The 26,722-nt window shown below is 36.1% G+C and overlaps 1 protein-coding gene across 6 annotated transcripts in view; it reads right to left on the reverse strand.

Moving 5' to 3' along the window:
- ARHGAP32 (Rho GTPase activating protein 32) overlaps positions 1 to 26,722 on the reverse strand; it is a 419,500-nt gene that overhangs the window by 383,030 nt on the left and 9,748 nt on the right. For 3 of the 6 annotated variants that reach the window (XM_072611573.1, XM_072611571.1, XM_072611574.1), the window contains exon 2: positions 11,184 to 11,275. The exons of 2 other annotated variants lie outside the window; for them this stretch is intronic. The gene's annotated coding sequence lies outside the window, so the exon portion shown is untranslated. Of the gene's footprint in view, positions 1 to 11,183; positions 26,366 to 26,722 lie in introns of those variants that run through there. One more of the 6 variants, XM_072611572.1, reaches the window with a different exon arrangement.

Raw genomic sequence — 26,722 nt, forward strand, 5'->3', positions numbered from 1 at the left:
AAGCTATGGTTTTTCCAGTAGCAATGTACAACTGTGAGAGTTGGACCATAAAGAAAGTTGAATATCCTAGAATGGACGTTTTTGAATTGTGGTGCTAGAGAAGACTTTAGAGAATCCCTTGGACACCAAGGAGATCTAATCAGTCAATACTTAAAGAAATTAACTCAGACTATTCATCACAGGAAGATCAAATACTGAAACTGAAACTTAAGTACTTTGGCCACATAATGAGAAGACAGGACTCATGGGAAAGACCCTGATGGTGAGAAAGATTGAGAATAAAAGAAAAGGGGGACACCAAAAGATGAGTTGGATAGCATTATGGAAGCCATAAACATGAGCTTGGACAAACTTTGGGAGAAGGTGGAGTATAGGAGGCCCCAGCATGATATGGTCCACATAGGGGTCACAGAGACAAACACAACTGAACAACTGAATGCAACAAAAGGTGCAACAATAGGTCATTACATTTATATGCCATAGCTATCAGTCATTCCTCAAGGAATGGGAATTAATTTGCATAATTAATTAAATTTTGTTTCCAGTTTTGATGCCATACCAAAAGTCCTGCTCTGAATATTTTCACATATATAGGACTGCTTTCTGTCTTCCACCTCCCTTAGATACATGCCCAGTAGTAGGATCAGTGAGTCAAAGGGTATGGAGTATGGTAGAAAATGTTCTGAATTTGGAATCAGAGGACTTAGTTTCATATTCCTGTGACATTTAGTAGCTATGTGACCTGGGAAAGTCACTTAAGATCTCTGCAACTCTGTTTCTTTATGTATAAAATGAGAGAGGGTGGGACTCAATCAGAGGTATCAAACATGTGCCCACTCGTGGTCCCAACACTCTTAGTGAAGCCTGAACCAGATTAAAAAGTAATTAGGAAATATTAAACAAAAAATGAAAATACAAATACAATAAAACATAGATAAAATTAATATGTGGCTTTCTAAGTCAACATGCAGCCCACAGGAATTCTTATGTTTTGTGGCCCCTGTTTCTATTTGAGTTTGATACCACTGAACTAGATCACCTTTAAGGTTCCCTCCACTTCTAATTCTATGAGCAGATTATCCTACAAAGAGCTGAATAATTTCTTGCATATAATTCCAAACTTTTCTAGAAAGTTTAAAACAATTCAAAGTTTCATCAGCAACATGCTAGTGTGCCTGTCTTGTCACCACTTCTCCAGAACTATTTTTCTGTCTTATAATCTTTGGTAGTCAGGAAGAACTGGGTTAAAATCTGGCCTCAGACACCTATTATTAGGTGTGTGACTGTGGAGAAGTCATTTTACCTCACTGTACCTCAAAGTAGCTAGGACTTAGCTACTAAGTTAATAGAGCAATTGCGATCTGCTGTGGGTAAAGGATGGTCTCACTCACAGATTCCTTTTAACTTATCACCCTAGACAATTTTACTGATATGAGGTGAAACTTCAGAGTTTGTCTATTTCAATTGGCATGCCTCTTATCTCTTAGTGATCTGGAGTATGTGTTCCAATTTTGTTGTTAATGGTTTATAATTCTTTGAAAACTGATCTTATCCTTTAACAGTTACTTTGTTTCAGATATAATAAAGCTAGGCCACCTTCACTCCTAATATTAATTATTTTCCTTAGTATTCTGAACATTTTATTCCTCTAAATCAGAGCTCCTTAACCTAGGGTACATGTAATTGGATGAAGAAAAACGTTACATCTTTATTTCATTAACCTCTAGGTGAAATCTAAAATTTTCTTCAATTATTTTAAGATACTATTCAGAGAATGGGTCCATAGGAAGAAAGAAGGAAATACACAGTTGCTATGTGACAGGCCCTGTGCTGAGCACTGGGATACAAGTACAAACCAAAAAGAAAGTTCTCGTCCTTAAGGAGCTTACATTAATGGAGAAGACAACACACCAGAGAGAGCCGAAAAGAGTATCCTGGGTCACCCCACCAGAGGGCTAACCAGTCACACGTGTTCATGAGACAAAAGGTTAAGAACTCCTGCTTTATATGAATGATGAATGAAAGGATCTCAGATGACAAGAACATAGATTTTATATTTAGAAAGAGCCTTAGATTTCATCTAGTCCAAGCCCTAAATTTTATAGGTGAAGGAACTGAAGCCTATATCTGTGGAATGCCTTGCCCAAAGTTGCACAGACAGCTGAGAAACAGAATAAGGACATGAACATGTGTCATCTGACTCAGAATAAGAAACATTTTCCATTCTAACCAATGAAACATGTGGTGGCATAATGGATAGAGGGTTAGTCTTGAAATCAGGAAGATACATTTAAATCCCACCTTACATACTTATTAGCTACGTCCTTGGGCAAGTCATTTAACCTCTTTTGGTCTCAGTTCCTTCATTTGTAAAATGGAGATAATAAAAGCACTTCTATCACAGGACCATTATGAGGATAAACTTATAACATATTAATAAATAAATTATAAAATGATAAATGTAAAGCACTTTATAAATCTTAGAGTACTATGTAATATTTGCTATCATTATTTCTTAAATGCCAAATCTAAAGGCCTTTTCTAAACTCTCATCCTTCTTGGCCTTTCTATAATGTTAACATTGCAGACAACTTTCTCATAAAGTACTCTCTCTTTGTCCATGATGTCCGTAACAATTTTCTTTCCTAGTTCTCCTCCTAGCTGTCTGACTACTCCTCAGTTTTTTTTGCTGGTTCTCCATTCAGATCTAACCCACAATTCTTAGGTCTCCCCCAAGGCTCTGTTTTAGGCCCTCTTCTCTTCTTAGGGGTTGCCAAGAGGTAGTATAGACAATTGAGAATTTAGTCAAACTCTGCAAAAAGAAAAACACATATTATGAATGGAATGATCATTAATAATAGGCTAAAGAGTACTGACTATGGACAAGAATGGGAAGAAAAAAATTTAAATCATGTAATATCTACTCCTACGTTGGGATTTGGTCTGCAGAGGCCTTGCCATGAAAAACCATGAAATAATTTGAAAGACTCATTATTAAAACATATTTAATAACATGTTAATATTAAGCCTAGTGTTGATGTTAGTGTAAACCATTTGTTAACACTAACCCAAAGCAATGTGTATATCACTATCTGGAACTGTTATTTAGATTACATTGGTCATAATAATAATATTAATCACAAACCATTCTAGATGCCTGCAAGAACAGCCAGTTCTTGAGGGTAGAATGTAGTTATCTTGGCATAAATGACTCCATTTTGTATTGAGCCACCATTTTGTGATGAAGTATTTTGATACTTTTTTTCAAACTTGTTTTTCAATACTAAAATACACGTGTGGTAAAGGTTGGTAAACAGCATCACTTGTGTTCAACTAGCAAACATATGGGACCCCCAGACAGGACAAACCACTAATAAGAAAATGTGATAAAGAATCTTTAGGTTATATCAACAGGTACCAATCAAATTAAATAAAAAAAACAATTAGGTCACTGACCACAAATAAGTATTTGAGTTTTGCCAGGTAACACCTTTAGCTAGAACAAGAGACCCACCTGAGACCCCAGTTTCCAACCTAACCCCTGAGTCTTGGCCAAGGCCACTCCTGCTTTCTCCAAAACTTCACAGAACAAATCCCCTTAATGAAAGGATTTGTTCTGTAAAACTTGGACTCAGTCAAAAGGCTGCACCCGAGGACCTAGTGAGCCACATGTGGCCTCGAGGACACAGGTTCCCCACTCCTGGTTTACACAAACAAAACTGACATTATCTAGGACAGGACTGTTAAGTCAAATGGGAAAACTCTTTGCATCAGATATCTCTTATTAGAATCTGACACCTAAGATTTATCAACACCTCACAGAAATGTTAGTAATTTGCCAACAGAGAAGTAGTCAAAGGATAAGAACAAACAGTTCTCAAGAGAAAAATTGTAAATCACTGACAACCATATGAATAATCCAAAATCACCAAAAATTAGAAAAACTCAAATTAAAACAACCTTCAGGCTTTATCTCACATCCAGAAAACTGGCAAAGATGGAAATATTCAGTGTTGGAGAGGTAGAAAGAGAAGCATGCTAATGCAGTGTTGATAGTACTATGAACTGGACCAACTATTCTGTAAAGCATTTGCAATTACATAAAGTATATTTTCATACCCTTTGACCCAGAGGTTTTACTGCTAGCCACATATAGCAACAAGGCCAATGAAAAAAAAAGCAGTAGTATTGATAGTAGCAAAGAACTAGAAACTAAGTTGATGCCCAATTACTACAGAATAACAACAAATTGCAGCATATGGAATAGAAAATTACAGAATAGAACGTTACTGTTCTGTAAGAAACAATGAATATCATGAATACAAAACAGTAAACATTTCCATGAATTAATGCAAAATGATGTAAGCAGAACAAGGAAAACTATCTACACACACACACACATACATACACATACACACACGTACGTATATATATATATACACACATATAATGACTAATACATGGAAATATAAATAACAACAAAATAAAAATTGAAGGCTAAATAATTTTAGCAATCATTCTTGGTCCTAATGAAGCTCTATGACAAAACGCCTCTGTCTGCCTTAATTGTGGAGGGTGGGGGATCATAAAAGTGGAACAATGCAAAGCATTAAAGCTTTTCTAATATCTTGATTGATTCTACTGAACTTTTTTCCCCTCTCTTTTTTTGAATTTAAAGGATGGCTCCCAACACAGAGACGAGAGAGGAGGGAGTAACAAGCAAGTGACTTAAAAACAAATGATGTCAATAAAAATTTATTTTTTAAAAAACTTCATGAATAGTAGCTGGTATACATATAATATCTCAACATTAAGCATGATGCCAGGGAGAAGTCATCCACTCCCGTCCCACATCACATTAATTTGGAGTTTGTGTTAATTCTATACTTGGGCCAAATGAACTATAAGGGTCTGACTTATGAATTATGACTAATTTCATGTTCCTAGTACCAAGACCATTAATTATTACATCATAACCTGGTACTAAACCAAAAAGAAGGAAACTTTCTTTTAACTTTTCTTCTGTACTTTTAATTTTTCTGTCAGTATTTCCAGTCAAATCCTTTCCCTTCTTTCTGCTATGCCACTGAAAAACTGTTTTTAACTATTACAAAATGGTAGGGAAAAATCCTCCCACACCCATATAAAGAACTATATGTTAAAGAATTAGGTTATATTGATATAGTGATAGAAAATGATATAAAGATAAATTTCTGTTAATCATTCAAAGCTATAAATAAGGAAAGATGCCACTTATTGATGGCAGAAAAAGTTTTAGACTAATTTTTAAGCTCATTTATAAGTTTATTGTCTCATTTATACATATTTCCTGTATAAATGCTTCAAAGTAACTTGGAGGGCTATTTAGAGTAACAATGACTTTGAAGAGCTTTCGCACATAACATACATCAAAGGAGGTGAAACATTGAGCCATCCTAACAATTCTTCCAGACAATAAACATGAACCAAACTTTATTAATGTGAATTCAGAGAGATTTATCCAAGAATCAGTTCATTTCATTTGCCAATTCTACATTAACTGAAGAAAAGAGATCTTGTTTATAACCCATAAAAGATATAAAACTCAGTTTCCCAACCATTGTCTGAAGGTCATTTTCAATTAAACAACTGAAGCTTTTATAAGTGAAAATAAAAATTTTATAAGTAAAAATTATTTTTGAGATGAAACAGCATTAATTAAAAAAGCAATATGGGAATACATATACATATATTAATGTAATAATGCTAGCCAATCAGAAAACTCAAGGAGAGAACAGGAAAAAATGCAATGATTTGTATTACTTTCTCGTAAAAGTCTGACATCAAACTCAAAATCAATTACAATATTAAAATTAAATTGTTTTTAAATTGTCCTTTAAAAAAACATGCAGTAAATATGAGAAATATAATTTATATAATTAAATCAGAAAATTTAACAAATAATAAATCGAAGAAGACTTTGAGATATCTTGCCCAGCCTACTACCTTGCATGTTAGGCTATCCAAGATAGCTATAATTTCTTATTAAAGAAGGTGAAAATGTAGCAATCCTAACTCTCCAGTATTTTGTCAACAATGTCGTTATTCACTCCAATCACACAGTTTCAATAATAATCTATTTCTATGAAGTTGACTCCCAAATTTTTATCTCCAAATCTAACTTCAACCAGTGTGCCAGCTCAGTATGTCTAAATGCCTATACAGTTTTAGTTATTCACAAAACTAAATGTTTTAACGAAACTTAAATTTGCAAATGATGTTTTTGTAACTTTATATTTTAGAAGTTATTAAAGTTTAAAACTATATTAAGTCTTCTGGGATACTCCATATGTATGAGGCACTGTACTGAATATTGGGGACATAAAGACATGGCTACTAGATAGTTCCAATTACATTTTCACTGGGAATTTTGTAGGCCACTTGTAACCTGCAAAATTCTAGCTTGACACCTGTGATCTCTCTAAAGTACCTCTCCAGTCATGTCACTCCTCTACTGACAAATTTTTAATGACTCTTCACTGCCTGCTGAATAAAGCATAAATTCCTGATTCTGGTATTTCAAGAGTTCCACACTATTTTTCTTGTTCAATCTCAGACTAGTCTCTTCTGAGAGCAAACTATCTTGTGTTTCTATTTGTATCCCAACCTAGCCCTCAGCACAGTAACCTGCACAAAGTGAGCACTTAATAAATGTTATTCATTCACTGATTCATACTTCCCCCTCCTCACATACTTTATATTACAGTCAAACGGAATTATTCCATAGACTTGATAATGAATCAAATCTCCCATACTAAGAATGAACTTTCCCCAATCCCATCAAGCATTTTTTAATCTTCAATCAAGTCTGAGTCAGAAGCCTCCAAGCTTCCTGCACCAGTGATCTCTTCTTCAATTATCTCATAATACTTTGCCTAGACATTTCTTTGCACTTATCTCTATCTAATTGGTATGGTGACTTCTGCATGTTTTTCCACCTTTTAAACTGTAACTTCTTAACAGCAAAATCTGTCATATCTTTTGTTTTCCCAGCAACAAGCACAATGTTTTCTTTGCACAGAGTGAGAACTTAACAAATGAATAATTTGCTAATATCCAAACAAAACCTTTCCCATTTTAATCCAAGTCTAACTTATCTTATTTCAATTAATATAGTATATTCAATTAATATAATATATTCTCCCACATAAAAATCTTTTATACACTTGTAAGCAGTAATTCCTTGTCCCTCCCTTCTCTAACCTAACCAGCACCAACTCCCTTTAACCTTTCCCTCAAAAAAAAATCATCTATTTGGCCATTTTTGTTGCTCTTCTATTCAGCTCCAGTGCTCCACATACTTTTCCTGATGTTCTCCCCATACTTTTTTAAAGTGTGGTGGCCAAAACTGGATATTTCATTCTTAACATACATCAAAATTCAGAATGTAGCAAAAAGAATTATTGCTCAGATTTTACATATTATGCTCCTTGTGAAACATTTCCAAAAGATGTGGATTTTTCTTCACACAGTGACTTAATATCACTGATTCATACTGCTTTCAATTTAGTATCTCTCCTCCTTCTAGGGTTTTCTGTTATGCCCATCTGCAAATGTTTCATTTGAAAAATTAACCAAAATCTTATTTGTCTAAAAATATAAACTCTAAAAACACAGAATTTCAAAAACATATCCATCAATAAACATTTATTACACACCTATCATCTGCCCAGAATTGAGCTAAGTGCTGAATAGTATCAATCCACAAGTCTTCATTAAGCACTGGCTAAGTGCCAGACACTTTGACAAGTTCTGGGGATACAAATACAAAGATTGAGATGGTCCCTTCTCCAGTCACTCCACTTGGATGACAGAGTTAAACAGTCCTAAGATAAAACCTTTTGGATGTAAGGAATAACAACCAGGAAGCTTTATTTGAGAAACGCGATTTTTAAAAAAAGATGCTCTGGTGAATTTTATCATATATAAATGACAAAGTTTCCTGAGCATGCTGTTTTAATAGCTCAGGCACAAAAGAAAAGACATAGGATTACATCTCCTATTATCAGTTCACAAGAAGAAAGGTTGGTTTTCACAAGAAAAACACCGTGACATAAACAGATTTTTCTTTTAAAAAAAAAAAAAAACTTTATACAAAGAGCTAAATTAGTACCAGGGTGGAAAAGGAAATTTCAGGGATCAATTGAGAAGGATTTCAGATATTTTTGAAACAGAATTCATATCAATTTCAATGAAGATTTCATTTCTAGTACAAAGAGGCAAGGAAAATAATGCTGGTGTCAGAGAACAATTACACAGATAAAATAACCAATATAGAAGCACAAAATCAAAGTGATTTTTCCCAAGATGGACCCATTTTTTTGACTACAGAGAAAGACTGCAGCAGAATATGCCCTCAACTATTTTTCAGTCTTAGAACACTCGAAATGGTATGACTTCTAGAAAAAATGACTATGAAAAACTAAAAAGATGATAATAAGATAGCTTACTGGAGCAAAAGACAAATCTGGTAGCCATCAACTGACTTCTTCCTTTCGAAATTAATTTCCTTCTTTGTTGATTTGTCAGCATACTTCTCCATACTTCAAAATATGTTAAGTGATATTCTAGCAATACTTTCATGTTTATGGTAAATACATGTAAAAAAATCAACATAACTAACGTTTGCTGCTGTAAGACCTGAAGTTAAATCCTATTTTTCCCAACACATACACTGCCCATCCTGCCACAAGCACAACCACCCCCAAAAAACACTGTAACCCTACTCACCCTCTCAAGTACAGGCTGAAAACACACTGGGCTTTCTAGGTATCTCAAATTAGATGTCCCATTTGCATATCAAACTACCATCATCTAAGTTCAGATATCTTTACCTCTCACCTGAACTTCTGCAATATCTTTCTAAATGCTCTCCCTGAGACGATGTGGGAAAATGGCAACACTAATGCATTGCTGGTGAAGTTCTAAACTGATCCAACAGTTCTGGAGGGCAATCTGGAACTATGCCTAAAGGGATATAAAACTATGTATATCCTCTGATCCAGCAATATACAGGCCTATATCCTAAAGAGATTATAAAAAAGGAAAAAGGAACTATATGTACAAAAATATTTACAGCAGCTCTTTTTGTGGTAACAAAAAATTGGAAGTTGAGGAGATGCCCATCAATTGGGGAATGGCTGAACACAAGCTGTGATATTATGAATGTAATGGAATACTACTGTTCCATAAGAAATGATGATATCACTGATTCATACTGCTTTCAATTTAGTATCTGAAATGATGAGCAGGTGGATTTCAGAAAAACCTGGAAAGACTTACATGAACTGATGCTGAGTGAAGTGAGCAGAACCGAGAGAACACCATACGTAGTAACAGCAACATTTTTCGATGAACAACTTTGACAGACTTAACTCTTCTCAGCAATGAAAGACTCATGATGAAAAATGCTATCTACATCCAAAAAAAGAACTATGGAGTCTGAATGCAGATCGAGGTACACTATTTTCTTTTTTTGTTTGTTTGTTTTTCCTTCTTTCTCTTGGTTTTTCCCTTTGGTTCTAATTCTTCTTTACAACATGACATGTGGAAATATGATTGTACATGTATAGCCAAACCAGACTGCACACCATCTTGGGGAAGGGAAAATGGAAGGAAGGAGAAAAAAATTTGGAAATCAAAATCTTATGAAAGTGAATGTTAAAAATTATCTTTCCATGTAATTGGAAAAAATAAAATACTATTAAGCAGGGGAAAAAATTTTAATGCTCTTCCTCTCTTCACTCTCTTCCTCCTATTCTAATTCACCCTCCACTGAGTTGCCAAAGTGATTTTTTTAAAGAACAGGTATAATCATTTTACCACTCCACTCAATAAACTCTAGAGGCTCCCTACTAGTCCCAAAATCAAAAATAAACCCCTGTTTGGAATTTCAGGCTCATCTTTCCTAACCTGGCCCATTTTTACCTTTCTAATTTGTTTTACTTTTTTTTCTCCTTTTTTACTTCTTTACAATCTCTGTTCCCTTCTACTGAGCTCCAAAATCTGCCTAGGAATGGCCTTCTTGCTATTCCTCACTCACACCACTCCATCTCCCATCTCAATGGCTTTGCACTGTTTGTCCCATAGGCCTGGAATGCTCTCTCACTCCTCCCCTCTGTCTCTGTTTCCCCGACTTCTTTCAAGACTCAGGTCAAATCTCACCTACTGAAGGAAGGCTCTTCTAGTCTCCCCAGTGGCTAGTGCTTTAGTTTGTTGATCGGTCTAACTGAACACTCCTTTCTCAGTCTCCTTTGCTAGATTATAATTCACGTCCCACCCTTTTTACCATCACTTGAGCTTACCCCTCATATGTCAAAAGGATGGCAAATGATTATGAGCAATACTGTCTCATAAAAGAGAGAGAAGCAGTTAAAACCACTCTAAAGAAAGCTTGGCAAGATATTCAACTAATCAAAGTCATCATGATGTCATCAAGGATGAAAACAGAGCTAGGAATACAAACAGAAGAAAAATGGAAAAAATATAACAAAAATTAATACAACAAACTGTTTTCTCCATCAACAATGGCAGAATTATTATGCTTAGACTCTTATATCACAGTCCCTATAATGCTTTCAGAGAACAGAGAAATGGCACTGAAAAGAACAAAGATGGGCAAAGAAACTGGACTGGATCAAGTATCTACAGAAGGATTCAGATAAACTGGAAGTAATACAATTGTGAGAACATTGAGAGACCACCCTATAAAGAAGATAATAAAAATATGAAAAAAATTTCTGACCTTATTGCTTCCACAAAAAGTGACCAGGAAAACATTAACAACTTCTGACCTGTATGTCCACTGTTCTCTCTATACAAACTCTTTAAAAAGATTGGTTTATTCACAAATTGAGAAGCACTTTTGAAGAAGATATTAATAAAGAACAAGCAGATTTTTACAAAGGATGTTCAACAATGGACCAAATCTTTACCTCTCATAACTGACTGAAATATAGAGAGAATATAATATCCCATTGTACTTGTTTGTTGAGGATGAAAAAAAATTCGACTTAGTGAATTATTTGCCTCCGCAACAAAATCATTCAAGATTCCTTGGAAGATGTAACAACAAAAATAACACTGTGCAATGGCCCTCTGGCAATAAAGAACAGGCCAGGCATAAAACAGGGAGATATACTCACCAAAAGTATTCTCCACTATGATGGAGGAGATCCAGGGCAAGGTTCAGGTTAAAGAGGGATTCCCTGTAGATGCTGAGGGCCTCCAGGTGTTCCTGTTTGAGGATAACATGAATGGATGAATGAATGAACAAACAAATGAATAAAAGAATGAATGAATGAATGAAAAAGCATTTATTAAGCACTTACTCTGGCCAAGAATTCTGTGTTACACAAAAAGAAAAAGGCTAGGCAGTCTCTGCTGTCAAGGAGCTCCCTCTAACTGGGGAGACAACCCATAAAATAAAGTTAAGCTAGATGAAAGCTCAGGTGGATAGAAAAGCCAGTAAGCCTCAATGGTATAGGAAAGGAGCAAGTAGCAGGGCTCAAGAGACCTTAAGTTTCAACATCAGGTTTGATGATAGTGCCAGGAGTCTACAGTGTGTAGTAGCTAGACAGATGATAAAGATGATAAAGCCTGGTGATCCTCCACCTCAAAGGAAGGGATAAAGTTGGTGAGCCCAATCTCATCGAAGCTATATGAGAACTTAAGCAGACTAGATAGGTCCTAGGTCTCCCAGCCTGGGGAAGAAAAAAAGGGAAATACAGTCTGGATGATAATGAGTCTTCCCAACATCATACTGATTACTTCAATCCCCAAGACACAGCAGAACTTCCTGAAGAGATCAGTAATCATTCAAAGGAATCTAATCTGTACATCAGTACAGGAAAAAGGAAATGGATTAAAATTTTCTATTGCCTAGATTTTAACATGCATTTGAACTGAAACCCCATAGAGCTCTGGCAACAAAGTGTATACTTAGAATAGAAAATACAATGGACAATGAGCTCAGCCCAGAGTAAAAGAGGAAGAGAAAAGTGAGCTGAATTTCTTTCGGAAAATTGAAAATCACTTCTATTGATGCCAACTTTCCCATTAAAAGGCCTATCTTTTTAATAAATGCATTTTACCAATGTTGCAAATGTGCAGAGAAAGTTGGAAGACTGCCACTTTTGAAGGAAATAAACATGAGTCACAAAAAAGTAACGTAAAGGAGTGTGGTGAGTATAAGCAGGATGCAACTCCAAAGATCAAGAATAAACAATATCATGAAATAATTACATGACAGAAAGAAAAGATGGGTAGGTCATTTGTTAAGATGGAGGGATGCAGGTCTATGATCAGAGAGCTCTACTTATACCCTTAATGTATCAAGAGAAAAAGAAGCCTTCAAGTGTGTTGGGTGGACCCCAACTCCCAGGTTAGGGATTTTTGGAAGAACATGGAGAAACATTACACAAGATGGGCAGAAAACAGATGCACTGTAATCTGCATCCTTCAAGGGAACACCCAAATCATTAACTGATCCATTTGAGTATTTAAATATGGAATGTAAAGTTTCTTTTCCCTTTAAACAAATTTCTCATAGTGATAAGTATGCAGAAAAATGCTTCTTTGGCTTCGTTGACTGGACCTAAAGCTAAGCCCAGAATGGAAGGAATTTACAAAGGGATAGCTCAAATAGCTCCATCCCCATTTCAGTCCTTCCCACTCCTAGCATCTCCCACAAACACATAGAGAGACTTTAAGGTTACTAAAACACCAGTACTGCTTCATTACTAGGAGGCACAAGGAGTAACACATAAAGAGAATAAGGAATTGGAGGGGGGTTCCTTAAACTAGGATCCATGAACTTAGCGATTTTTTAAAAAATTTATATTTTGATAACTGTATTTCAATATAATTGGTTTCCTTTGTAATCCTATGTATCTTATTTTTGAAATTTGAAAACATTATTCTGAGAAGAGATACATAGGCTTCATTAGACTGCCAAAGGGGTCCATGACACAAAAAGGAATCCTACAACCTACCAAAAGTTTACCCCTCCCAAGCATAAACCCTCCTTTTCATAACTAGTCACCTACTTCCTTCCCACTTTCAACTCGACCACTACCCATTTCTCTCTCTCTGTCCCCCACATTCTAAGATAAATATTTCATGTTTTCTGGCATCTGGCCTTATTTTGGTCAGCTATTACTTTTAAGAATGAATCCCTATGCTTCCTATGTTATCTGCACCTCTGACTAAATTTCAAACAAAAGCACATCACTGGAACCAATCCTTTTTATTTTTTAAATAATTAGTTTGTTCTTTTCAATCAGCAAAAAAATCTGCTTCTTACTATCCCACCCCAACCTGAGAACTAAAGAAAAACAAAACCCATTACAAATATGCATAGGTCAAGTAAAACAAATTTTCACATGGCTATGTCAAAAAAAAAAAATGTCTCAATGTGAATTCTGAGTCCTTGGTCTCTCTATCAGGAGATGGTACCTAAATTACCATTAGTACTCTGGAATCATGGCTGGTCTTTATGCTGATAAGAGTTGCTAATTCTTTCAAAGTTGTTTGTTTTAACCACAGTGCTGTCATGATATAAACTGTTCTCCTGAGTTTGTTCACTTCACTTCATACAAGTTTTCCCAAGTTTCTCTGAAACTATCCTCTTATCAATTTTTATCATATAATAGTATTCCATCACATTTATAAACCATTACCTGTTCCTCCATTCCCCAATTTATGGGTACCCTTCTTAGATTCCCATTCTCTTTCACCTCAAAAGAGCTACAAATATTTTTGTATATTATTTGTTTTGCTTACAACTCGAGGTACAGTTGGCCAACTCAACTCGTCCTCTTCTCTCCTCTTGTATCTTCTCTCCCCAGCCCACTTGGGGTATCATGCCCTTACCTAAGGATGTTCTGGCCAAAGGAAGTTAAATTTTGATGGCTGAAACCCACCTATTTATCTTGGGGTTTACTGGCTAGATTTCTTTCTTAAAGAGCAGGGCTTAAACCCAACTCACTCTGGATCTCATGGATTGAACAACAATAGGTCCTTGCCCAAGCACCATTTATTTAATGGTGACTTTTTGGGCCCTCCTGGCTCAGAGTGAATGTAAATAGTAGTTGTTTCTCTTTTGGTCAGCAACCCTGAGGATCTTCCCTTCCCAGTTTGTTTTTTTGGTTTTTATTAAAGGAGCTATCCCTTGATTCACAGCTTAAACAGCCCTATTCACTGAATGGTCCTTGCCTCACTCAAAGTGACAACTCCAAAAGACCTTAGCTTAAAAAGCCCAAGATCTCCCACTGCATCCTGGGCTATTTCCAGTCGTCCTGATCTATATCTGGCCATTGGACCCAGATGTCTCTGGAGAAGAAATGAGGCAGTGACTTTGCACAACCCTCCCTCAGTCAAATCCAATTTCATTGAAAAGCATATCATCATATTCCTGATGTCATGGCCCTCTTCAAGAATGAAGGACAAACCACACAACCTTACAACTAATCCCTCCCTCAATCTACTCTCTCTCTAATTTCCCCTCCTCTTTTCTTACCTTTCCCTTCTACTTCTCTATTGAATGAAATGTTATTTCTGTACTCAACTCTGCATGTGTGTGTAAGTGCGCATTCTTCTTCCTTTATCCAGGTCAGATGAGAGACTGAAGTTTCAGCTGCTCCTCTGATCCCTCCATGTTCATATAGATATCTATGTGGGATTCAGATGGCTCTGGAGGAGAAGCAAGGCTGGTGACCTGCACAGCCCTCCCTCACTCAAAACAAAGTCAAGTGCAAGTCACATCATCATTTCTCTGATGGCATGGTCTTCTTCAGCAATGAAGGACGAACACTATGTTGTGAGTAGACATAGCTGGCTGAATGGGGACTCAGCTGGGTAACTCAGCTCCTCCTCTCCTGTCTGCCTCCCCCATTCCTCTCCAAAGGAAGGTAAATTTGGATGGCCAAAAGATGCCCAGTTGACTGGGTTTTACTGGCTAGTTCCTCTCCTTTCCTCTGCTCTCCCAAAACCTTAAACCTACTGCACTCTGAACCTGGGAAGCCAATGGGGCCCTGCCTAAGGGCTCTTCTGGACCCTCACAGCTTTAGAGTGATTATCAACAGTAATTGTTGCTGTTTCCTTCCCAGGCTGATGTCTTTCTTTTTCTTGGCCTCACTAAAGGGGCCATGCCCTGGCTACTTCAACAATCCTATTCAATGAATGGGTGTTGCCTCACCATAAGTGAGTACCTGCAAAGACCTTGATCTAAAGGGGCCAAGGTCTCCTAGTGCATCCTGAGTCATCTCCAGTCATTATGACGAATATCTGGTCACTGGAATCAGATAACTCTGGAGGAGAAGTGAGGCTAGTGACCTGCACAGCCCTCCAACACTCAAAACAAAGTCAAGTGCAAGTCATGTCATCATTTCTCTGATGGCATGGTTGTCTTCGGCAACAAAGGACAAACACAAACTATGCACTGTAATATTGTGAGACAATTTTTCCTAATCTTTATTTCCCTTCCACACCCTTTCCACTTAGCTGCAGTGTATCTTTCTTGCCCTCTACTGCCATTCTTCTCTTAAGATCATCAAAACATAACAGAACCACTTGCAGGCTTGTCTAATTTGACTCCCTCTATAACCCCTGAAGATCATATGGCTCAAAGGAGACACAAAGACATCTCCCTATATTAGAATGTAAGTAGTTTAGTCAATTATCACTGTTCATTCATATTTACTGTTTTATATTTCTCTTATTTCCTATGTTTAAACTTCAAAGTTTCCACATAGCTCTGATCTTTTCAGCAGGAATACTTGTAAAGATCCATTTTCTCCTGAAGCATAATACTCAGTTTTTGTGGGTAAATAATTCTTGACTGTTAAGGTCATATCTTTATCTGGAATGTCATACTCCAAGTTCCCTATTCTTTTGCAATGGTGGCTCCTTAATACTTGAATTCTTTCTGGCTGCTTGTCTTATTTTTTTTCTGATCTGAAAGCATTGGATTTTGACTATGATGTTTCTAAGAGTTTTCATTTGAGGTCTTCCTTCAGTAATTGACCAGTGGATTCAATTTCCATTCTGCCCTCTGATCCTAAGAAATCTGGGCAATTTTTTTAAGATTTCTTGAAATAGGATGTTTAGGCTCTTTTTTGGTAAGGACATTCAGATAGTCCAATATTTCTTAAATTTTTTCTCTTTGATCCGTTTTACAAGTCAGTTGTTTTTTGCTATGTTATATTTTCTTCTATTTTGTTCAGCCTTTTGACTTTAATATTTCTTGTTCCCTCATGGAGTTACTGACTTTTATTTGGTTCATTCTCATTTTTAGGGAGTTTGCTGCCTGGGCAAATACCTCTTCTGCTATGCCACTAATTCTCTCTCTAATTCTTTCTTCCACAGCTTTCTTTTCTAATTTTTTCCTCAAGTACTTTCATTTCATCTACAAAAAATATTTTAACTCTTGCTTCATCTCTTCCAGGAATTCTAGTTGAGATTATGGCCCAGCTGTGTTTTTCTCTTGCTTACAAACATTGCTTATAGATGTTTTGGAGTCATTCTCTTCTGCATTTGTGTCCTGAGCATCCCCGACACCAAAACAGCTCATTATGGTGGAGTTCTTTTTTTTTAGTTTGTCCATTGTTCCAGTGCACTTTTTGACTTTGGACCTGACATTTAGGCTGGGCTTTACCACACTTCTGGAGGGAAAATCTGGGCTGGTCTTGTTGTTGCTTTATTGGGGTACTAAGTGTTGTGTTATTCCAGGATCTCAGGGGCAGGCTGGGGATGTGTAAGCTTTCAGTGCTCCCAAAGTGATCTGATTGCTGCCCCTCTGGTATGACCTATGCAAGTTGCCAGTCCGGGTTTGGTTTAAAGACAAAGACTTAGCCTCAATTAGCCAGCAAGGAAGTTCTGCTGGTTCAGAGTAACAGTACAGCAAGATCCCTTTTGGTCTGAGATTCCTGCCTTGATTATACCTCTATAAACTGGGCTAGATTCTGGAACTGAGATCCCCCAGGAACTGAGCCAAACTGTTGTTGCTTGCTTCTGAACTTCCTACTTTCTCTATTAAATGTCTAGGGCCTCCCTAGCAAAGAACATAACCCCTATGTGCAAATACTCTCCTCAGTCCACCTGGATCTGGGACCTAAAACTGGGTGATGGGTGACAAAGCTGCTAGTTAGCCCCATTACAGTGCCCCAGTATGACTCTGAAAGTGTTCCAGTATCGTTCTGAAAGTGTCCCAGTGTGGGTCTGAGAACTCCTCTCCCTATGTGATGGAGTGCTCTGCATGCTGGCATGTTCCTCCCCAGATCCTGACCCCTGTATCAGCAGACCCCTCTGTCTCCCCTATGCCAATCTGGATTTTTGCTGAATTTCCCAGCCAGAATTTTATCTGGTGCATTTTCTAGATCTCTTTAGAGGAATTTGGGTGACTAGAACTCAGCTTGATTGCTTCCTGCTACTCCATCACCCTAGCTCCACTATCTGAACAGATTCTTTTGACAACAGAGGTTATTATTTTGTTGATGAGTGATCAGCAGATCACATACCTTGATCATTTTGTCGAGCGGCAGTGATGGATTTCCATTAATCCATCCACCGCAATTTAACTGATACCACTTGGGAACACTACCATGCTTACAAGATGGCAAGCTGGAAGGACAAAGTTAGGGATTCTATTTATTACAACAAACATTTAGTAAGCACTTACTATGGTGGCACAGTAGATAAGAGTACCTAACCTGGAGTCAGGAAGACTCATCTCCCTGAGTTCAAGTCTGACCTCAGACATTCACTAGCTGTGTAACCCTGGGCAAGCCAATTAATCCTATCTGCCTCAGTTCCTCATCTGTAAAATGAGGTGGAGAACGAAATGGCCAACCACTCCAGTATCCTTCCCAAGAAACCCCTCGAAAGGGGTTACAAAGAGTCAGACAAAACAGAGAACAACTAAACAAAAACAACAAACAACAGTATGGTGCTAGATATATAAAGATAAAGTAAGATATATTCTGACATCAGGGCACTCACAATTTAAAATGGAGGGGAGAAATATATACAAAACAACAAAAACACAGCAAGCATTTGTTAAATGCATACTGTTCTAAGAGCGCTGAACTAAGAGAGAAGATATGAACCTAGCACAGTACCAGGCACACAGCAGGTGCTAAATAAATCTGTTGCTTGATTGATAAGACATAATCCCTACCCCTCAAGAGTTGAATCGTCTGCCCCTTAAAAATCTCATAAATACAAAGGAAAAGTCATAATTTGTATGAGAAATTTAAGGACAGGGATTGTTTCCAAATAGGGGGGAAAGGGTGAGGAAACAGAAAAGGCTACACTGAGGAGATGGTATTTGAGTACTTCCTTAAAAAGAGAATTTAAATACGTAGGGAATTGGGGGGAAGGGGGAAAGAAGGAGAAAGAATCACTTCCAACTAGTAATATTTTCAACAACTTATTTAATAACTATCAAAAAAACAAATTAAGTTAGTCTGGCATGACATTCTTAATGAACCCATGAAGGCTCGTTATTAATCACTGACTGCCTCTATTCCAAAGTGCTTACAAATCAATCTTTTAATAAACTAGTCCAGAATTTTATTAGGAATCAATTTCAAACTCAATTCCTAGGTTTTAAACTATCATAAGTATGCTAGATTTGTGGGAAATGATGAAGTGCCAAAATCAAATTTTATCTACACTATAATTCCTCAACCAGGTCCTATCTCTTTACTTCTTAGCACAAGGACATCCAAACTCCTATAAATATAAACCACATTATGAGAAATCCATCGGGGTGGGAGTTACATTAATTTTTATTGATATGAATAGCATAGCCTGTTATTTAAAAATATGAATTTTGAAAAGCAACAATACAAAAAGTTCTGATGTTTCTCCAATGCCTCATTATTACATGAAGGTGACCGTGAGTTTTCAGAGTTTATACTAATAAATTAAAAAATCTTGGACAGATCCTAAGAAGTTACAAAGGGTACAAGTCCAGTTCTAGTGAATATGTATCTGTCATCTGAGAATGTCTTCAGATATCATCAATCAGTTAGCTATATAGAATGGTAAAATTTTCAGCTGGGGGACTCTCAAACACACACTCCAAGTCATTGTGAGGGGGTACATTGGTGGAGGCAATATCCACATTAATGAAGTCACAAATCTTTTAAATACTGAAGTGAACTATAAAAGTCCAAAAAAGTTAAATACCTCATTCATGCAAAAATCACACAGTTTCAGGCCTAATATTACTTTTTTCTAAAGAAAAGTTAAACACAAGCAGGATAGTTTCAGAAAAACTTAGATACACTTATACATGAACTGATGCAAAGTGAAGTGAACAGAACCAGGAGAACGTTATACAGCAATATTGTACAATGAAGAACTGCAAATGACAACTATTCTCAGCAATATAATGATCCAAGACAATCCCAAAGGACTAATGATGAAGCATACTATCCTCCTCCTGAAAAAGAATTGATATTGTCTGAGTACAGATTGAACCATACTATTTTTCACTTTCATTCTTTTTCTTTTATTCAAGTCTTCTTGTACAAAATAATATGAAAATGTCTTACATAACTGCACATGCATAACCTATATCTGATTGCTTACTATCTCAAATGGGGAGAGGGGAAGGAGGGACTTGAAACTCAAAACTTTTAAAAAAAGTTAAAAATTGTTTTAATGTGATTGGGGAAAAATAAAATAAGTATAAATATTGTTAAAAAGAACATGTCAAACATGTCAATCCCCTTCTTAATAAATTGTAGTGACTCCTTTTTGACTCTAAAATCCAATACAAACTCCTTGCTTGACATTAAAGACCTTTACAATCTGGCTGTCTCCCAGGCCTAGACTTCACTAGACTGCACTCTTTCTTTCCCTCTGCTTCTTAGAATCTCTCATTTCCTTCAAAGCTCAGTACAAATATTGTTGTTGAGTCGTTTCAGTCATGTCCAACTCTTCGTGACCCCATTTGAGGTTTTCTCAGCAAAGATAATGGAGTAGTTCTCAATGCAAATGCCACCTTCTCTATGAAGCATTTCTTGATTTCCCCCAATTGCTCATTGGCCTTCCCCATCCACTACCTTCAATACACTCATAGGAGTTCATGTTGTCTCTAATAACAGAATGTAAACCCCATGAAAGCAAAAACGTTTCCTTTGTTTGTCTATCACCAACACCTAATTTAACGTGGTGCCTGACAAATGATAGTGATTAATAAATGCTTGTGGAATGATTGCTGCTTGTCATTGGAAATCAATGAGAACACTGGCATTTAATGAAATGAACTCTTCTTGAATTGTAGAGCATATTCAATCAAAGCATACCTTAATTGTAACTGTCAGGTTATGGATGATAAGTTCTCAATTTTATTTCAGCAGTTTCATGAAAGGCAACATACTCTCCCAAGGCCAGGTGATTCTATCTTACTAGCCTACAAGTTGATGAGTACTTGCTAATCAGATTAAAATTATTTTCACTTAAAATCTCAAGTGAGCCCCACCAAAGTGTCAAGCAAGTCACATTTATCCTGCTATTTGTATGTTAGACACCCAAGCCTATAGTAGCTAAGACAGCTGTCATTTAATTTTTCTCAGATACAATCCTGTTACGAGCTAAGGTTTGATTCAGGATACACACACATAAACCACCTAACATTTAGTTTTTAAAAAAGAGCTACACAGTAACACAAAAAGAATTTTCAGCAAGGAAACTCCACTGGTCTAGGTAGGCATAGCCCTTTCTTATCAGAAGTTAGCATTTATGTGATAATAGCTAGCATTTATATAACTATTTAAGGTTTGCAAAGCAATTTACAAATAGTATTTTATTTTATCCTCAAAATAACCCTGGGAGATAGGTGCTATTTTTATCCCCATTTAAAGATAAGGAAACTGAGGTAAACAAAAGCTAAAATACTTGCCCAGAGTCACATAGCTAGCCAGTGTCTAAGGCAGGATTTAAACTCAGGTCATCCCAATGCTCTGGCCATTGTGCCACCTAGTTGTCTAAAGGCATACTGATTCTCACAGAAGAACATCCAATTAAGACTTCTCTTGGCCAGGGCTCAAGAAGCTGTATCAATGGCTGAATTCCTAGTATCCTGAATCAATCAAGTCTTGAGGACACTTCTCTATCTTTAAGAGAAAAACCAATCCAGCCTACAACCTTCCTCATGATTCCTCTATGCCTTGTTCTTTCCCCAAATAGTGAAGTAAGGGGGACAGGAAAGTTGAGGAGGCTTCAATCAGTTCTAAAAATCAGCTGTATGGTGATGTTTAAGCAGAAACTAACTATATGAGACAAAAAGAAAATATGCTAAGGACATCTTATGTCTGGCAGAACTATATTCACAAGACCTAATGTCCCCTAGCCCAAGAAAAAATACTATCTTTACGGCACTCATTTTACATAAGCACTCAAAACTAAATTCATCTGGTTTGAATACAGTTCAATATTCTGATTCAATATCATTAACAAATATTAGCATTTTTTCTGATGAATCAGTGATATTATTGATGTAACTATTCCCTCTATTTGAGATTACAACCTTCCTATACCTTATCTTGAAAAATTCATGTCACTGTTCATCCAGTCATATATGTTTCCTGACTGATATCTCATGTACATTTCCACTGCCTTTTGTACCAAAAATTTTGATTCTCTAAGCAAGGTGGCATTCCAATAATTCATACTAAGACCAGCAAGGCAGGATACTACTATTAATTAACAATTTAAGGAACTTGGTGTCCAACACATATATATGAACAAACACATACACACAAAGAAAGACTTTATATGTTTGTGTGTATACATAGACGCATGTATCTATCCCCAAAACATAAGTATCTGTCACTACTGCATTATATGAAAAATTTTCTTCCTTCACCAGGGAAAAGTATGACTCCCTACTGACTAAGAATGCAACAGACATTTTTGTTTTGACAATGCAATGAATCCAATAAAACATGTGATGGGTCTTCCAAGATGTTACTGAAAAATCTTAGATAGGAGTTATTCATTAGGTTAGCATTAAGGGAAAATATTAAATATCTGATTTCAGAATCAGTCAAAAAGCAGTAAACACCTATCACTCACTGTGCTAGGCCCCAAGGGTCCCTAACATCAAGGAGTTTCCATTTTATCAAGAGAAACATGAGATACAAAAAAATATAAACACATATAGTTTATATACAAATATACACAATATGAACAAAACATAAAAGTAAATATAATGGACGGCAAAGGGGGAAGGCAAAACAGAAAGCATTAGCAACTGGGAGGGATGAGGAAAGCCTCCATAAGAAGGTCTGCTCTTGAGCAGACCTTTGAAGGAAGCTTGGGATTTTTGAGATGCAAAAATGAGAAGGAAAAGCATCCCAGGAGGAAGATACAGCTTGTGTGCAATAGTAAAGAGGCAGTAGACTGAATGATAAGTGTGAGGAACAGAAAGTAGATCAGTTTAAGTGCAACATATACACACAAACACACATGGAGGAATAACATGTAGCATGTCTGAAAAGATACCCTGGAGGTCAAATCATGAAGAGAGCTTTAAATGTTAAACAGAAGAATTTATATTTTAGCCTTAAGGGAATAGGGAGCCAATGAAGATTTTAGATTAGGAAAGTAACATGGACAGATTTATATTTTAAGAATATCATAAGAACATAATAGTAGGAAGAAGGGGATGGATACAAGAGACATTGTGGACAGAAACTCAACAATACTTGGCAACTAACTGAATAGTCATGGTAGGGGATGGTAAGAAGTCAATGTCGTCTCTAATGTTGCGAACCAAAGTGATTAGAAAATTGGTAGTACTATGAACAAAAATAAATTTGAAAGAGGGGTGGGTCTAGGTAGAAAGATAAATTAATTCTGCCCATAAAAGCAAAGCAAAATGACAGGAGAGGAAGACATAATGACAAAAATCACAACGTTGCTAACAATGACTGCTGCTTTTAAATGTCATGCACAAATGATTCATCCTTCCAGATGGATTCTTATTTTTATTTCACTATTCTTACTTCATCTTCTTAAAGTAAACTAATCCTTCAGACAAATATGGTACCTAAAACTGCGGCAGATAATGCAAACAAACAGTTGATTATCTGGAAAGGAGAAAATTAAGTACCAATACAATTAATAATATACATTAAAGATTTGCTTACTAGGCACTGAAATTATTAGTGAAAAAATGTACACTCTTTTAAAATTGGCAAAGTTTCCTTAATCCCCCGAAAAATTTCTGTTCTACATGTGTAAAAAATACATAATTGATCAGAGACACTTACTTATGCCTATTGATTATCAGGTGGACCATTACCAAAATCTCACCCAAGAAGCAGATGATCTGGCAAGGAGATGAAAGTTTTCTAATTCCATTTCTGCATCTCTGGTCTAAATACAACTAGCTGACAAATTCCAAAGTTTCCCATAGAGCACAAGAATGAGATTTAGTCAGCTGAGAAATCCCTGCATATAGCAGGCAACCTTAATTCTTCCCTATAATAATAATCTCGTTCTCTCCCTTCCTTAGGGTTCTGGTGATTTCAAATTGAGTTGATGGAGAAGGACTGGAGGAGGACAGGATGAAGGAGAAACAAGGACGGGACTTAAAAGCAAAGACAGGACAAGGTTACAGTGTAAATAACTCTCTTATGACTTCCTTGCCTTTCTTCTACCCTCCAGGAAGTGATAGTGGACATGGTCACAATGTAGAACACCACTGGAAAGTTCTACTTTGATCACTCAAAACTGAAAAATAGAATCAATTCTTTTCCAGTAAATAAATGAAGTTATCCTGCATTTTGGGCTAGAAGATTTGAAATTAAAAACATTCCTTGTTACACTGCAATCAAAAAATTCCAAATTTCCTCAAACCACATCATAATGGACATTTACAGCAAGATAAGCAAGTACCCACTTGATCTTCTAATTTTAATGTGGTCCAACTATTTTTTTTCAGTAGAAATTTAATAGATTTAATACAGTATGGCTTATGGCACCAGAAATGATTTTATGTGGCTCATTTCTGGCAGTTATAAACTTCCAAAACATTTTTCATAATATTTAACCACAGGGATAAAATGTAAATGCTCAAGCACTATAAAATTAGAAGGCCAAAACCACCACTCCTCCACAGAGCAGCTACAGATCAACATCCTAATTGTTTCCTTTCACAATTCCATCTGAATAATAACAACTTTAGAAAGAAATATTTTAAAAGGGATGAAATTTTCTAAAATATTTTCTTGGTAATAATAAACTAATAATAATACAATGTAATGTCCTGAATCTTAAATGGAGTTTTTATTTCCCAACTTTACACAAACTGAAGAACTAATATCTGGACTACTCTTTCTCACTCCCAAAACATTATTCACCATTCACTGAAATTACATCATCCATTATTTTCTACCTCAAGTAGTCTGCAATGGCCATGGGCAAAAGTACATGCGGATAGGTTAGCACAAATATATCATCATCATGAGACCCAAAAGTTCTGTTTAATGTGGGATTGGATGCATCATCTTTGTACACAAATTGTTTTGACTAATGAGCAGTATGGGTAATAAGATTCAAAGCAAAATCATCCAGAATTTCTTCTTCTGTAAATTTGGCATTCTGAACATACAATATCAATAATTCCACAGCTCTTCAGGGTCAATTTCACTACTAGCTTGTACAAAACACTGTCGGTCTGTTAGTCACTCTAAGATTGAGGTTCTCTATTTGCAAGGTGGTTTTATTAATGTTTTTTCAGTGAGGTATGTTAGAATATTAATTGCAATACCTACATTATATGAAATGAATAAGAATACTGTTATTCTTATTTTCTCACAAAAAAAAAAACTTTCTTATGGATATAGATTTCATTCGTTGATTACTGCCTGATGTACTCTAGCAGCAAAAAAGCCAGGGAATTAGTGTGACCCAGAAACAGAAGGGCTTTTCAATACACAGAGCTTAAATATAGCTTTGGCAAAGAACACAGCAAAAATTGCAGGGGAAGGAGCCACAAGCATCTCTACCAGTCTTGTAAATTCACAAAAGGATAGTAATTTTTGTAACATTTCTAACTACAAAAGCAATATTTGTAATGAGTAGCAGTTTGGGATATGAATATCTAATTAGACTTTAGTGTAAAGACAATAATTTCTTCTGAAGTCAGAAAGAGTTTTTTCCAATTAGAGGCTGGGTTGTTTTTTGTTTTCTTAGGGGAGGAGGATTCTTTTTTTCTCCAGTGGGGTCATTCAACAGTTCTGGAGAAAGCAGGCAGAAAGCAGATCCTTAGTCTACTGGCAGCTTTTCCCATTCTTAAACAATTCCTCAGTTCAGATTCACAGCCACAAAGTTCAAAGGTCACTGGAGTCTTTGTATTCAATTCCATGGTAGTTACAAACAAACTTTTGTTCATATTTCTTCAATGAAATAGGCTGCAACAACTACACTGATTGAACTTTACATCTGAAGCTTGCTTCAGCATTAGTCAGCTAAAGCATCATAGTACTTCATTCAACCATAAATGATTAAATTTCTTTTTTCAAATAAAATAATTTGTTTACTGAATCACCTGTGCTTTTAGTCATATAAATGCCCCCAAAAAAACCATTCCTAGCATCTCACATTTCATTTTATGATTCCTAAACAAAACACCATCTTCATTTAACATTACTATGGCAAAAGAATTTGGTTTTTTCATGTTAAGCCATACAGATCACTCAGTCAATAAGTTTACTATGTGCCAGGCACTGTGCTGAGCACTAGGGATACAAAGTCCCTGACTTGAGGTGCCTACAACCTAACGAGGGAGACAACATACAAACAACTATGTACAAACAAAGCCATAAACAGGAAAAAATCAACAGTAGGAAGGGACTAAAATTAAAGGAGATCAGAAAAGAGATTGGAATTCTACTCCTATACAGGAGGTAGGATTTTGGCTGGGATTTGAAGGAAGGCAGGGATGACAGAAGGCAGAGATGAAGGAGAGCATTCCAGGCATGGGAGACAGTCAGTGAAAACGTCCAGAGCTGAAAGATGTCTTCTTCAAGAAACAGCAAAGAGGCTACTATATCAAAGAGTACTAGCTAGTATAAGGTATAAGAAGCCTGCAAACTTGCGAGGTCGGGGGAATATGAAGGGCTTTGAACATACTCAAGAGGATTTTATATTTACTTTCTGAAGGTGAAAAGAGAGAAAAGAACAAAAACCCTATTTGTAAGTTTTCCAGTATATGAAAACACATACCTAAAAATAGTTTTCTTGAAACAACACTGAATGCATCCAAACAATGCAACCCTAAAATGTTATTTTATGTATTTATATAAAGAAAATTTTTAAAATAACATTTTGAAATAATAATTTATTCTACAAAAGAAAGATACTTTTATGCAAATGTATTGGCTTAAAGCAATTAGGTCTATTTCATTTTATATCCTGACTGTAACAGAAATGTAACTTGTAGTACAATAATATATAAAAGAAATAATCTTTACTCCATATCCTACAGACTTGCTAAAAAATAATTAAATAAGTCTGTTTAAACACCTTAGCTGTCAAGTAATTTATTAAAAAGATCTTTTCTTCTTCATAAATTTCCATTTACTTATCTGGATAATAATAATAACACTCTTCAAAAGTTGTGTTAGGAAAGACTTTTACACTATGAAATCTCTATGTTGCAATG

Source organism: Notamacropus eugenii, chromosome 5 (genome assembly GCF_028372415.1).
Source record: "Notamacropus eugenii isolate mMacEug1 chromosome 5, mMacEug1.pri_v2, whole genome shotgun sequence".
In the NCBI taxonomy this organism is placed as follows: Eukaryota; Metazoa; Chordata; class Mammalia; order Diprotodontia; family Macropodidae; genus Notamacropus; species Notamacropus eugenii.